The sequence below is a fragment of the Apium graveolens genome, chromosome 10, assembly GCF_009905375.1.
Source record: "Apium graveolens cultivar Ventura chromosome 10, ASM990537v1, whole genome shotgun sequence".
Classification (NCBI taxonomy): Eukaryota; Viridiplantae; Streptophyta; class Magnoliopsida; order Apiales; family Apiaceae; genus Apium; species Apium graveolens.
Genome location: NC_133656.1, coordinates 35,561,043 through 35,575,058, shown reverse-complemented (window position 1 = coordinate 35,575,058; position 14,016 = coordinate 35,561,043). Strand labels below are relative to the sequence as shown.

The following is a 14,016-nucleotide window of genomic DNA, read 5'->3' as shown; positions in this document are numbered from 1 at the left end:
TGGGCACCGGCACAGAGCTCACAGACACTAGTGATCTGATTAACTTCATAATTAGCCAAAGAATCCACATTCATCGTCAAAGCCTTAAGATGAGCATTTATAGCAGTAGCTACATCTACCTCCAGAATTCTTGCTACCTTGCCTGGAGTTAGTCTCTGAGAAGGATTCGTGTATTCATTAGCAGCCATCAGTTCAATTAATTCATAAGATTCATTGTAGATTTTAGCCCACAAGGCTCCACTTGATGCTGCATCCAGCATGGCTCTGGAAGTTCCACCCAACCTGTTGTAAAAACAGTTATTGATCATCCATTCAGGCATCCCATGGTGAGGACACTTCCTAAGCATCTCCTTATATCACTTCCAAGTCTCATGCAAAGACTCTCCAGATTGCTGCATAAATTGAGTAAGAGCATTCCTGATTACAGTTGCCTTTGCCATAGGAAAGAACATAGTAAGGAACTTTTGAGCAAGTTCTTCCCATTTGGTAATAGAGCCTAGTAGTAGAGAATGTAACCAGCTCTTAGCTTTATCCCTCAGAGAAAACGGGAAAAGCTTTAGCTTAATAGCATCTTCAGTAACATTGTTAAATTTGAAAGTGTCGCAAATCTCGATGAATTCTCTAATATGTATGTCGGGATCTTTCGTTAGAGAACCTCCGAATTGAACTGAATTATGTATCATCTGAATCGTGCTAGATTTGATTTCAAAAGTGTTAGCCGCGATGGCTGGTCGGACAGTGCTAGACTGAATATGATTGATCTTTGGCTGAGAATAGTCCATCAAAGCCTTTGTATTTGCTTCTGGTTCACCCATTCCAACAAGACCTTCTTCTTCAACTTTTTCCTCAGAAAAGATTTCTTCAGCTACTTCCTCCTCTGCATTTTCCAGTGTTCTCTTTCGAAGTTGAGAACGCGTTAGCATACACGCTCTCTAGCGTACCTGAAAAAGCAACAAACAAACAATTAAGTTAAATATCCGAGTCAATGAACTTTAATGAACACTGTTGTCAAGCACATAAACTAAAAATTAACACCGAGTCCCCAGCAGCGGCGCCAAAAACTTGTTAGGATGAAAACACGTGCTAATATTCATGCAAGTATACGCGATCGCAAGTAATATAGAATTAATTCTAGTTCGTTCCCACAGAGACTGGTTTAGGTTAATTTCAATTAATGTACTTATACAACAATGATTTGGTTATTATTCAATACTAAGATGATCACAATTTGTTTTTTTTATAACTAAGATTAACTAAGAGGTTATGCTAAAGAATATTAACTAAGAGATTAAAAGGTTTGATTAATTATATGACATAAACATGAGATTCTAACTTCATTACTACTTCTTCTCTTTGAATTTTAGCATCCATTTTTGTGCTTTTGTCCGCCATTAATGGAGATAGGATGAACTCTTGAGACTAGAAGCTGGAGGAAGAAGATGAAGATTTAAGTAATCTTCAAGCAAAAACCAGAAAATTCTAACCGGAAAACTTGGCGACCACCGGAGAAACTTTAGGAGGATGGGAGAGGAGAAATGAGAAGAGATTTGGAAATGATATAGTGAAGTGTGAGTGATCTCACTTCTCCCCCACTCATATATAGCCTCTCATATCCGATCAATAGGCCGGTTAAGGAGGAGGGAAACCGGTTATTACCGTTCAAAAACCCACCCAAAGGCTTGGGCCCAATTCCAGAAGCTTCCAGGATATTCTTAAGGAATAAAGGATAAATTGATAATAATAATAATAAAATTGGAATTTGGGGAGTTCCAGAATATTCTGGAAAAATCAAAAAGGAAAAGCCTGGGAGGCCAGATAAAGAGTTTAAGTGCAGGCCCAAACGACATTGAGCCCAAAAAAGTATGTGCAGCATTTGTTGAAATACGTCCCAAAAGGAAGAAAATGTATTTTCGGTCGAAATTGGGTCAAAGGAGGAACTCATGACCCAAAAGACATGAATTGTCGATCATAATCCTGACCGAAAATTATTCTGATCGGAAAATTCATGACCAAGAAATAATGACCCATAATTCGATAAAAAAACATGTCAAAGGAAAAGATTCTGACTGAATATAGGACAAAATCCTAGTCGAAAAGTGTCCTTGTCCAAAAATCCACGACCAGGAAATAACGGACCATAATTCGATGAGAAGGATTGGTCAAAAGAAAATCCTGACCGAGATTAGGTCAGATTCCTGGTCAAATGGAGTCCTAACCAAAAAAACCACGACCAGGAGTTAAAAAGAGGGTATAATTCGATCAGGAGTTTGAAAACGAAGGAAAATCTTGATCGAATTTCGGTCAGGATCCTGGTCGAAAGTTATCCTAACTGAAAAACCCACGATCAGAGCAAATAGGACCTTAATTCGATCTGGAGTTTGAAAACCAGGGAAAATCCTGACCAAATTTCGGTCATGATCCTGGTCGAAAGTGGTCCTGACCGAAAAATCCCCGACCAAAGCAAATGGAAGCTTAATTCGACCAAGATCCTGGTCGAAAATAAATTCCTGGTCGAAATTGACAAAAAAAAAATTAATAATAAGAATAATAATATTGGTGAAAAGTTTTGGAAAAATTTCTGAAGATAATAATTTCTGAGAAAAATTTCCAAAAAGACAAAGAAAATTTCAGAAAATCTCGATATTTTCTGAAAATTAAGGAAAAATTCCTAAAAATAACAAAAAAATCCTACAAATACCAGAAAATTCCTAAAAATAGGAATAAGGTGAGAAAATAAACATGGAAAAATATGAAAATTCCAGGAAAATATTTTGAAGCCTCAAATAAGGCTAATCGTTGTGAATGTGGTGGTCGCTCCATACTTTACGTTAATAAACGATACCCTGTAAGGGAATTAAGAAACTTGACTTTTACGAAATCTGGCGTGATTTCCTAAAGGTTGGGGGCAAATGATAGGGAATAAAATAAACCCTGATTGTGTAATTAATATCGCATTAATTATACCCGGTTTGGGCTACAAATAAGGCCCATTTAAAGGGGCCCAAAACCCTAAATATTAATTAATTTTGTAATTAATTAATATGGGTAAAATCAGCTAACAAATAGAGTCCAAATAAGGATATAATCCCTTGGAGATTGGCCTCCAAGAAACCTCATGGAATAAGGAATCAATTTCCTACATTCTAGGTCTCCAAAATTCATTTTAAATCTGAGACTTGTTCACCAAGTCTCCTAACCCTAATCCAATTCAAGGAATCTCATGCCTATATAAGGGGTCTCACCCCATAAATCAGAACTATGTTTTTTGACTTGATCCTTGGAACACAGTAAGGTATGTAGGCATCTTGTGAAGGCAGGTTGAGTCACGAAACATAAGAGCAGTTAAATAGAGGCTTGAAGTTTATGAACCCTAATAATAAATATACCCTAGTATTTTATCCATAACAATTTTTAAATCAATCTTAAGGTTCTATAATGATTAATCACATTATTAAATCTGCTCTATGCATGTAAGCATACAATATTCAACAAAACAATTTAAACATTAGAAAAGATCAGAATTAGCTTGTCTAGATTTTCTCTTATCTTCTATAGTCCAATGACTACCTTTAATTCCCATTACAATTCCAATTCCTATTCCAAGGTTCATATTTGAACATGAACTTACATCCTCGTAAGCCCTTGAACTTAACAGCATCCCTGCAAGTCCCTATTCCTTGTGCAAGTACCTCACACTCTGACCATACTTATGCAAAACCCCACATGATCTACACTAGTTCAGCTTCCCTGAGATCGACATGCACTTGTGGAAATCCTATAGAGTCGCATGACAGTGGCAACTCTACAAGAACTGAAGCACATGTTGAGGGGGAGCAACATGATTCATATCAAGAGTCAAGTGATTCAAATTAAGAAACTTCAGTAGATATTCTATCAGACTTTGATTCCTCAACAAACTGATGAAGTAAATTAGATAATATTGGAAATACTGATTCAGGTGGAGCATCAGTATATAATAATGGAATCAAATAAGTGACTTTATGGATCAAGGGGAGGTTCTACTTCAAGAAGTCAACTTCCTTCTGCAAAAAATGGACTAAGTCACATACACCTGACTTAATCATTGGAAATCCTGATACTGGTGTCAAGACTAGAATAGCCACTGAGAATGAATGTCTCTATCATTCTTTTCTGTGACATCCTCCAAACCCGGGTCAGAAGTTTGCGGTCTACAACGCATACACAATATATAAACCTGTATATGAAATATTATTTGCAATGACCCTTCTTTACACAACCACGGATCACAACAGGTTAATGTATGAAAACAAGCCATAACCTTAACTTTTATTACATGGTTCCAAATCCCAACTAGTTTAACTTACAACTGATAATGAAATTATTCCTACAAGCTTGCACAACTCAACTATAATATAAAGCTTCCGTTGGCTCGATTCAACTCCACATGGAATCCTAGCTCGCACATTGGACTGGGAAACGTTGCTATCAATCACTTCCCTTTTAACTGTAGAATACATAAATAGATTCGTAAGAGTGAGCCAACTAGCTCAGCAAGTCATAATAACAATAACTGGGGTTAAACAATGATCAAACGAGATGATTCAAAGGAATCAAATTTCTTGTTAAACAATTATTAGAATTGGATATTTATTTTAAGTTTTAAAACCAAGGTTAGGTTGTTGATCAGTCACGCACTAACCTCGAGCAAGGTACACGGCTCTGCTCTATAAATTGGATCCAATGCACACACTGGCCTAATTTGACCACGAATCTGGTATGGCCACGAATCTGATCCACAAAAAGAAAACTATCCAATTCTAAAACAGTTCAGTATGATAAATAATATAATTCAATAAAGTAAGATCATAATCAATAGTGATAAAACATTTGAACAAAAGCGTAACGCAATTCATAAGTATCACAAGGGTATATTAAAGTACGTGTGAGGAATGGATTCCAGCCTGTAGGAGAGTTAGGTATTAGATGAACAATGATTTCACAAGGTTTAGTCCTTGGATGTTATAAGGTATGATTGAGTATTAAAGTTTCTGTATGTTCAAGCAATTCAGTTCCAGTGTTTGGTGTATGGTGGATATGTATTTGTGGAGTAGTATCATATTTGTGTGTAGTTCAATATCTTTTAAATCAACAATGGATGGTTTACGAAGAATAAGGCTTACGGTTCAAGATCAAACGATGTAATCAGGGTTCAAAGTTGAATTATACAAAGTACTAACAATATAAAGCAGAAGTATTTTGAATACTAACAATACATTACGAGAGAGTTTAGAAATGTTTGCAATATCTCGAGAAAGGTTTAGAAGTAATTGCCATAACTCAAATGATTCCAACTTCACTTGTACTTGTCTAATGATTCTATTCAACAACCACTTGTCTACTTTTCCTATGCCTCGCTTCTATTTATTGATCACTTGCTTTATTTTCTACGCATCGATTCCATCTTCTGTTCACCTGCTTCCCTCTTCCTAGGCCTTGCTTACTCTGCTAGGCATCATAAATATCTATTAATATTCATCTCACATTATCCTAATCGTCACATAGACGACATAAGGTTTCATCTACCCTTCGTTTCACCCAAATTCGATTTACGGATTGAAAGTTACGATTAAAATAGTCAGACAATGCACATATATGCATATAACATATTAATCAGTTCACATATAGCACATAACACATAAGATATTTGATGAAAATAGTTTTCCAAAGAAACTTTGATGTTAAAATGATTTTTTGAATATTTAATACGAATTTTTAGACATTTTTCGGAATTAAAATGAGTCCTTGAATCATTTATAAACAATTAATCAGGGTTCGTATACCCGAATCTGACTTTAAAATCGTTTCATAATAAATAGCGAGCCTTGAAAACAATTTAAAATAGTATTTAAAAGCTCGAAACCATTTTTCAGAATTTTTAAATCCAAAGAGATAATTAAATTTAATTAAATAATCAATTAAAATTAATAATAACTAATTAAATCAATTAATCAATTAATATTTAAGTTAATTAACCAATTAAATAATTAATTATTAACTAAAATTAATTAAATAAATAATTCAGATTTATTTTAGAATTAAAAATAATTTTCAGAATTAAAAATATTAATTTTTGAAATTTTTAATAATTAAAAATGAATTTCTGAAATTAAATATAAACAGAATATTATTTATTAAATTTTTATAACCAGAAATCCATTTTTTATAAGTTTTTAAAACAGAAGGGACTACACTGCAAATATGGTCATCCCCGTCGCCGGCCGGACGCCAATAACTGCGGTCCAAGCTTTTTCGGCGACCAAAAATACAGTCCAGAACGGCTCCAAATTAGCAGGGTAACCTCCATATACATGCAAGAATCTATATGTAGCAACCAAACAATCAAACAATTGCTAAATCAACCAGAAAATTCGACGGAAGGTTCCGCCGTCACCAAATTTTCCGATCATGGCCTTCCGGTTATCATCTGATCATGCCACCTAGCTCAATCGATTGTTCTCTACACGATCTATCTCATGATGCAAACAAATCAATCCAATAACCCCTAGGGAAGAAACCCCCAAATTTCAATTGCAAACATTCAAACTAATTATAAACCCTAATTTCTAATTTTGAGAACCAAAAACAATTTTGAGCATGTTATTGAACTCCAAATCAAGTATATGATATATCAAAATGATCAGGATGAAATTATCTACAACATGCAAGCATCAAATCACACAAACAACATCAAAATCAAAAATTCATAATTATTCCCAAGATAATTCGAATTTAAATAAAAATATAGAAAAATAACCTTTGATTCTGCAATAACACAAGTCCCTGATTCTGATATTACTCTTCAATACCTTCGATTCGGTTACTTGAACTCCAAAATCGGATATCGGTAATGCCTTCAAATCTAGGTTTGATTATGAAGAACACTATGAATTTAGGGTTTTTCTCTGAAAAATTCTATACTTAACTGACTGCAAATGATTTTTTGTACAAAATAAAATAAAGTAGAGGATATTTATATTTTCGGAATATTGGTACCCCGTTGGAACATATCGGAAATAAAATAATACGTATATTTGAGAAAACAGATCCAAAACGGTACCGGTTTTAGGATAATTATCCAAATCTATACATTTTGTACTGCGGTCTTGGTCTCGGCACTTTGGTTACAAGTATTACGAGATGATAATTATAATAGTTTAATGAAAAGATCCCGCTTCTCGAAAATACGGGTTTATCGATTTATCGAAATGAATTTTGTATCGAAAATTTTGCGTCGGGATCCGTACAAGGAAAACTGTACTCTGGATCAAAAAAGTCAAAAACATGAAAAATGCTCCGAATATTACAATTAGGTTAGGAAAGAGTTTTCCCGAGACTTCCGGGTTGTAAAAACCGTTGAAGTCGGTTTGTTCCCGATTATACAAAATAGTTTATAATTACTCGAAAAAATAATTTATTAAATCCATAAATCATTTATAAAATCATATAACAACATAAAAATTGATAAAAAAATATCACAATTATCTATATTTTATTTTGGACCTATAAAAATTAAAATACTCAAATTCTATAATATTTAAACATCCAAACATTGTTAGGTCACACAACATTATAGAAGGGGGTTGAATATAGTGTTATACAATCAAATCGATTTTAACACAAGTATGTAACAAAGATCAAGTATAATCAAATAAACTATGTTACAATAGAACTGTTGTTCTCTCTCAGTGATGAACAATATCAATAAGAGCTGCTAGGTTACAATGAATAATTTTCTCAATAATGATAACACATATAGTGTAAACCCTAAGTCTGTGTTTTTATAGTACACAGTTACACGATATCTTCTAATTGATATGGAATATAAATCTGTCTCCTAAAATATATCAATCAGATATCTTCTACAAGTCTTCTAGTCCTCTAACTCTTCATGCATATCTTCTTTTGATTTAGTCCAGATCTTCTCCTGTAAATCAGCCACATTCCTTATCTGAAGTCTTCCCGCACTTAAGTCCAGATATATATCTTCTGACGCCTTAAGTTCTGATATTAAGTTCTGACTTCAGTAAGTTCTGATTTCCAGTAAGTCCTGATATGTCTTGTTGTTAACTTCTGAAAACTAAACACAAATCAGATTAGACATGACATCTCAAATATATCTAACAATCTCCCCCAACTTATAAATTATGCAAAATATATAAGTTAATAGATTTGATGATGTCAAAAACATTTTAAGTACAAATGCAATGAGAGTTTAATAAGACAACTAACTACAACTTACAGGCCTTGTAGCTTTAATCAATCTTACTGAGTCAATCTGAATCCAAAGTGATTCTTGACAAAATTTGATATCAGCTTTTCTTCTTTATTCCTCAGGACTTGAGCTATTGTAGCTTTGACTTGCTTCCATTCTTCACCCCGACTTCCAATCTGGTAAATTGCAGTCCTTAATGCTGAGACATGCTTTCTTTCAAAACCGTCATCAAGTCTGATCACCCTTGGATGAGAAGAATCTTTATTGTAGTACATACATTTCTCTTTCGGAATGACTTCAAGTATAGCAGAATCCTTCTTCATTAGAATTTCAATTACATCATCTTCAACTATGCTTGGAATGAATTATGTAACCCTTGAACCAGAAATTCTTGCTTTATCTCTTATGGTCTTCATTATGAAATTTGACCATCTCCTGGTAATCTTAGACTTTATCTCTAAAAGATAATGAAAGAATTGAAGTTCTTTCAGAGATTTGTTCAGCACATCTGATTCTGACATTTGATATGTTCTTCCATCTTCAAGAAATAGAATCAGATTTTCTTTGACATTATGTTTATCATGAGCATCCAGTACCACTTGAACAGAGATAACCTTATCAAGGTGTTTCTGTGTAACTTCTTCAAGAGATTTGTCAGTCAATAGAAATGGATCTCTTGTAAGTACTTCAACTCCTTTCTTGATTTTAGCTTCTTGAGAACTTAATCCAGCTATGTCTCTTGTTTCTCTGGATTTCAATCCAACAGTCATGAAATCAGATAGCAGCTGGCTTTTCTTAGGATCTGATGGATTAACATTCTTCCATAGAAGTTTTCTCTTATCAGTAAATGTCAATTTACTCAAATCAACTTGAGCATTGTCAGAGGTTGATGTATTGATGACTTTATCAGAATTAGCTATTTCTTCTGTAGCTTGTTGTTCTTCATTCTGAACAACTTGAGCTATGTCAGAGGTTGTTTTAGATTCTTTAGTTATCTTCCTTTTCTTCAGAGTTTGAACAGTTTCATCTACTGCAGCAGCATCATCAAATACTTGAACCAGTTTACATACAGGTTTCATCAGGATTTGAGGAATTTTTATCTCCTGTGGCTTTATTGGTTCATCAATTTTTCCTTTCCCTTTATCTTTGGCATCAATCTGTGATCTTGTCTTGGGCTTTGAAGGCTTAGAATTTGACTTCTCCTTGATCACAATGTGTTTTGCCTTAGGCCTTGGAGGTTTCTTTGCATCAGAAGCTTTAGACTTTAGATTTGTCTTCTCAACTGCAAATCTATCTTCTTCCTCCTTGAGTTTCTCTAAATCCATTCCAGGATTATGTTTGAAAAATAATCTTCCAGCAATTTCCTCATCAAATGTCTGAATTTTAGGTTCTTTGTAGTAGACAGTAGTCTGCTTTCCCTTGAGCTTCAGAGTTTGCAAGAACTTCTGAGAGTCTTGACTTTCAGCTTGAATCAGAACATCAGAACTTGATATAAGATTTTAAATATCAGAACTTGCTATCAGATTTTGAGTTTGAGCAGCTTCAGAACTTGTCTTCTTCTCTGTAGAAGATTTGCTAGCATCAGAAATTAGTTTCCTTGTAGAAACTTTGCTGCTTTCCCCTTGACCTTGACCCTTGTTCTTGCTAGGGTTTCCCTGATCATCACCTTTATCATCTTTCTTCTTCAGTATTTGAGTAGGTGAGCATTTGGGCTTAACTACCTTCTCCCCCTTTTTGACATCATCTGGTAGTAGGAGAGAGAGAAGAAGTTCTACTGAAGATTGAATTTCATCAAGTTGAGCTTTTTAAGAAGTTTGATTCTGCAGTACCTCAGTAATTTGGGCCTGTTGCTGTTCTTTAATTTTTTTTAATAGCTTCAACTTTCTCAGAAATAGGTCTGATAAACCTCTTTTTATCTAGATTGGTCTCCATATCTAGCTTTTCATCTTTTTCCAGAAGTTTATCAACCTTTTCATGAGTTGTAGAGTGTTGACCTTGAAGAGACTTGATACTTAGAGTTGTGACTCTGAGTTGTGTCTTGAAATCAGAATTTGTCATCAGCTCATTAGCTTTGACAATATGCTATGTCAGAACTTTTGAGCTTGGAATGAAATCAGATTCATTCCACTTCTTGGTCCACTCCACTCCTCTGTGAGTTTCTTCCCAAGGAATAGGAGCAGCTTGTTCAACAAACTTTTCAATCAGTGCCTCCTTTCCAAGAATGGGAGCATTTACTGGAGCACTGTCTCCAGAACTGGAGAGAATTTCATCATATTCTGACAATACTAGTGTGTGTGTGGCTGTTGGAGATTCTGGTACAACTTCATCTAAATAATGATCATCAGAATTTATCTCCAGAATTTGTGTTATAGGAATATCAGCATGTAATGGAGAAAGTGGTGAAGTTGTCACTTGTACTGTTGGTTCTTCCAGATACAAGACAGTTGGAATTATCAGCCTTTGAAGGTCAATTTCAGGACTTAACCCTGAATCTTGAACTGTAACATTGTCATGAATAGGAGAGACAAGAGGGGTGATCACTGTATCCTGAACAGTGTCTTCAGCCTGAGTTGGAGGTAGCAAAGATTCAATTACTATTGGCTTTGAGATCAGAGATTTCTGATCCCCTTCCTCAACTTCATTAGTATCCTCGGATGGAGGTTGTGCCAAATGCCTTCCTGCTCTCTGTTTCTTTGATCTCCTTGCTGGTGTAGGAGTTGCTTGAGCATCAGAACTTGAAGTTCTTTATCTCTTCAAAATTTCAGAATTTTCAGCTTCAGTTTCTTTCTGAGAAGTTGCCTTTTCAGCTTCCACAGTCACAGGTTCTAATGCATGAACCTGGACTTGCTCCTCTTCATCATCAGATTCATCCCTAAGAATCATCCTTCTTCTCCTTGGTGGAGATTTAGGAACAGATTTTTCTCTTTTAGGCCTGGAGGATGAAATTCTGATGGTAGGTTGAGTTGGTTGAGGTTGAGAAGTGGTAGGTGGTTGATTGGTTGTAGGTGCTGATGGAGGTTGGGTTGATTGTACATCAGGATATATGGCAGCATAGGTGTTTGGATCATAATTTACTAAGACCTGTTTGACTGATTGAGGAATTTGAAGGGGTCTTAGTACAGTCTTCTTATTATCAGTAGATAATAAATCAGTGAAGGCCTTTTTAGCAAGTTTAAAGGGTTCAATCAACTCACTAGCTAGCTGGGCCTTATCAGAACTATATAAACTGTAAATAAGTTGGCAAAATCTAGCAAAATATACAATATTTCTATCCTCTTGCATCTTATCCCCAATAAATCCTAACACAACAATAGCATAATCAAAATGAGTTTGATTAATGAGACCATGCCCGATTTGCTGACTTAGGATTGGGATTGCATCAAAGTTGGAGCACTTGTTGGCAAAGGCCTTGGTGATGCAGTAAAAGAAAAAACTCCACTCCCTCCTGATGTGGGGTCTCTTCAATTGCCCCAGCTTTGCCAAAGACCTTTCATAGCCCAGATTTGCCATCATTTGCTGAAGGGCTGGCTCCTCAACTATTGAACTGTAAACACAGTTTTCTGGAAAATGTAGTGCTTGTCGAACAGTTGAAAAAGTCACCACATGCTCATCATCCCCTATTGTAAAGATAATACTTGGGGACCCAGTTGCACCACCATCATCATACACACCACTCCTCCAAAACTCCAGCACTTGAGTTCCTGAGATTGCTTCTGGTTGGGTCAAAGCATACCCAATCTCACTTCGAGATAGAAAACCTTGGATGAAGTGAAGTCCTTAGAAAGAATAGCCATGTAGTTATTGGGAACAAACTTGGCTCCATTGAAAATGATGTCATTTGGGGACATTTCTATAAGAAATAAGTGAGAAAATGTGTGTTTGCAAAGTGTTTGATAAAATGCCTGTGAAAGATAGAGCTTCAGAGAATATTAGAAAGAGAGGGAGAATAATAGAGATAAGAAAAGAATTAGAAAGTAGGTAAAAGATTGTAAAATCTTTTAACTCCCATATAAATACTCTCTCCACTCAACAGTTCTTTTTTGGAAGTGAAACAGACACTTTACACCTGTCAGCCAGTAAATAGTTAAAGCAGTAGTTGGTGGGCACGAGAAATAAGCAGTAATTATTGTGCATATGCAATTGTCAAGGCAAACACATTTCCCACTAACCAAATGATTATGACTGTTTTTATCTCACTTAATTATTTTATGATAAATATGACCGTTAGAGTAAAATTATAAATAAGTCAAGTAAATAAATAATGCCACGTAAGCATCAGAGTTTACATTAGAACTTGACTATTATCAAAACTTAACAGTCATCAGAATATGGCTTCTGTACTCAAAAAGTGAATGTCTGTTTCTGTGATTCTTCATACAAATACTGACTGGGTTCTTCAGAGTTTAATCATCAGAATTTTCATCAGAACTTGTCCTCAGAATTTATGCAAATAATACTTAACGGTTTGTCAAAAACAACTAAATCACCACAATAATTTTCATTATTTATATGGAGTGAGAGTGTGTGCATTTGCAAATGATCAGATAATGATTAAAGTCTGATAAACTTTAGTATATCTTAGAAATAAGGCATAACTGAGAAAAGTGCTTAAAATCTGTCTTTAATTTTGAAGTCTACTATAGAATAAATTTATGCAAGAGTCCACCTCAACTGTTTGTGCTCATTTTATGCATCTTTTGACATTCTTTTTACAGTGGCTTCTCAGTGTAAGTGAGTCACAACTTCTATCAGAATTTATGCTATTATCAGAGTATTTCTCTAGTAATCAGAGAATGTGAAAAGTCACCAAGAAAAATGTATTTGCTTTTCTAATGCATATTACTTAATACCAGCAATGCGCTTGGGTCTTCCCTTTCACATATTTACTCTAGATCTCAAAGGAGTACTTGACTTCAATTTCTTTTCTTTTCTTTTCTTGAGATAAGTGAGGCTTATCAAGCATGTAGTTCATCCTTAAGATTTATTGGCATCAGAATTTGACAGATAAGAAGCAAAAATCTAGTCTGTGACTTAGTAATAAGATTCAAAAAGTAAATTTGACTAAGCTCAAAATCAGAATTTGCTTGTGTAAATGAATTTCCATATAAATAACTAATTCAAACATGGGATTTCTAGTATGTTAAAGACTACTAGGTCAGCATCTAGCACAGTAATCCTCATTGGATTGAATAGTCACCGAACATTCAAAACACTATCAGAGTATATAGAATCACATCAGATAACAATCAGTATTTAATATATTACAGTTTAAGCACAGATTACATAGAGATAAGAAAATCTGAAAACACTGATCATAAAGTCTGATGCATGAGAACAAAAACTAAGCAGATTTTGAGAAAGAACCTGAAACCATTCCAAGTTCATTTACCAGTCTTGTAAAAGTAGCTACACATAGTGGTTTTGTGAAGATATCTGCTAGTTATTGATCTATTGGAACAAAACATAATTCCACTGTACCTTCCATCAAATGTTCCCTTATGAAATGGTACCTAATATTGATGTGCTTTATCATTGAGTGTTGAACTGGATTACCTGTCATAGCAATAGCACTTTGATTATCACAGTAAATGGGTATTTTAGAAAATTCTAACCCATAGTCCAGTAACTGATTCTTCATCAAAAGAATCTGTACACAATAGCTTCCTGCAGCAATATATTCTGTAATAACCCCAATTTTTGGATTATTTTTTTTAAATCTTATGAATAGTGATTTTGCTGATTATGCTGAATAAGAAAACTTT

The 14,016-nt window shown here is 34.6% G+C and overlaps 1 non-coding gene across 1 annotated transcript; it reads left to right on the top strand.

Annotated features, from left to right (window-relative positions):
- Nucleotides 1–318: 318 nt before the first annotated feature.
- On the top strand, nt 319–425 carry LOC141694095 (small nucleolar RNA R71). Its single transcript, XR_012563425.1, has one exon. It is a non-coding gene; the product is annotated as a small nucleolar RNA R71 (small nucleolar RNA).
- Nucleotides 426–14,016: the final 13,591 nt, after the last annotated feature.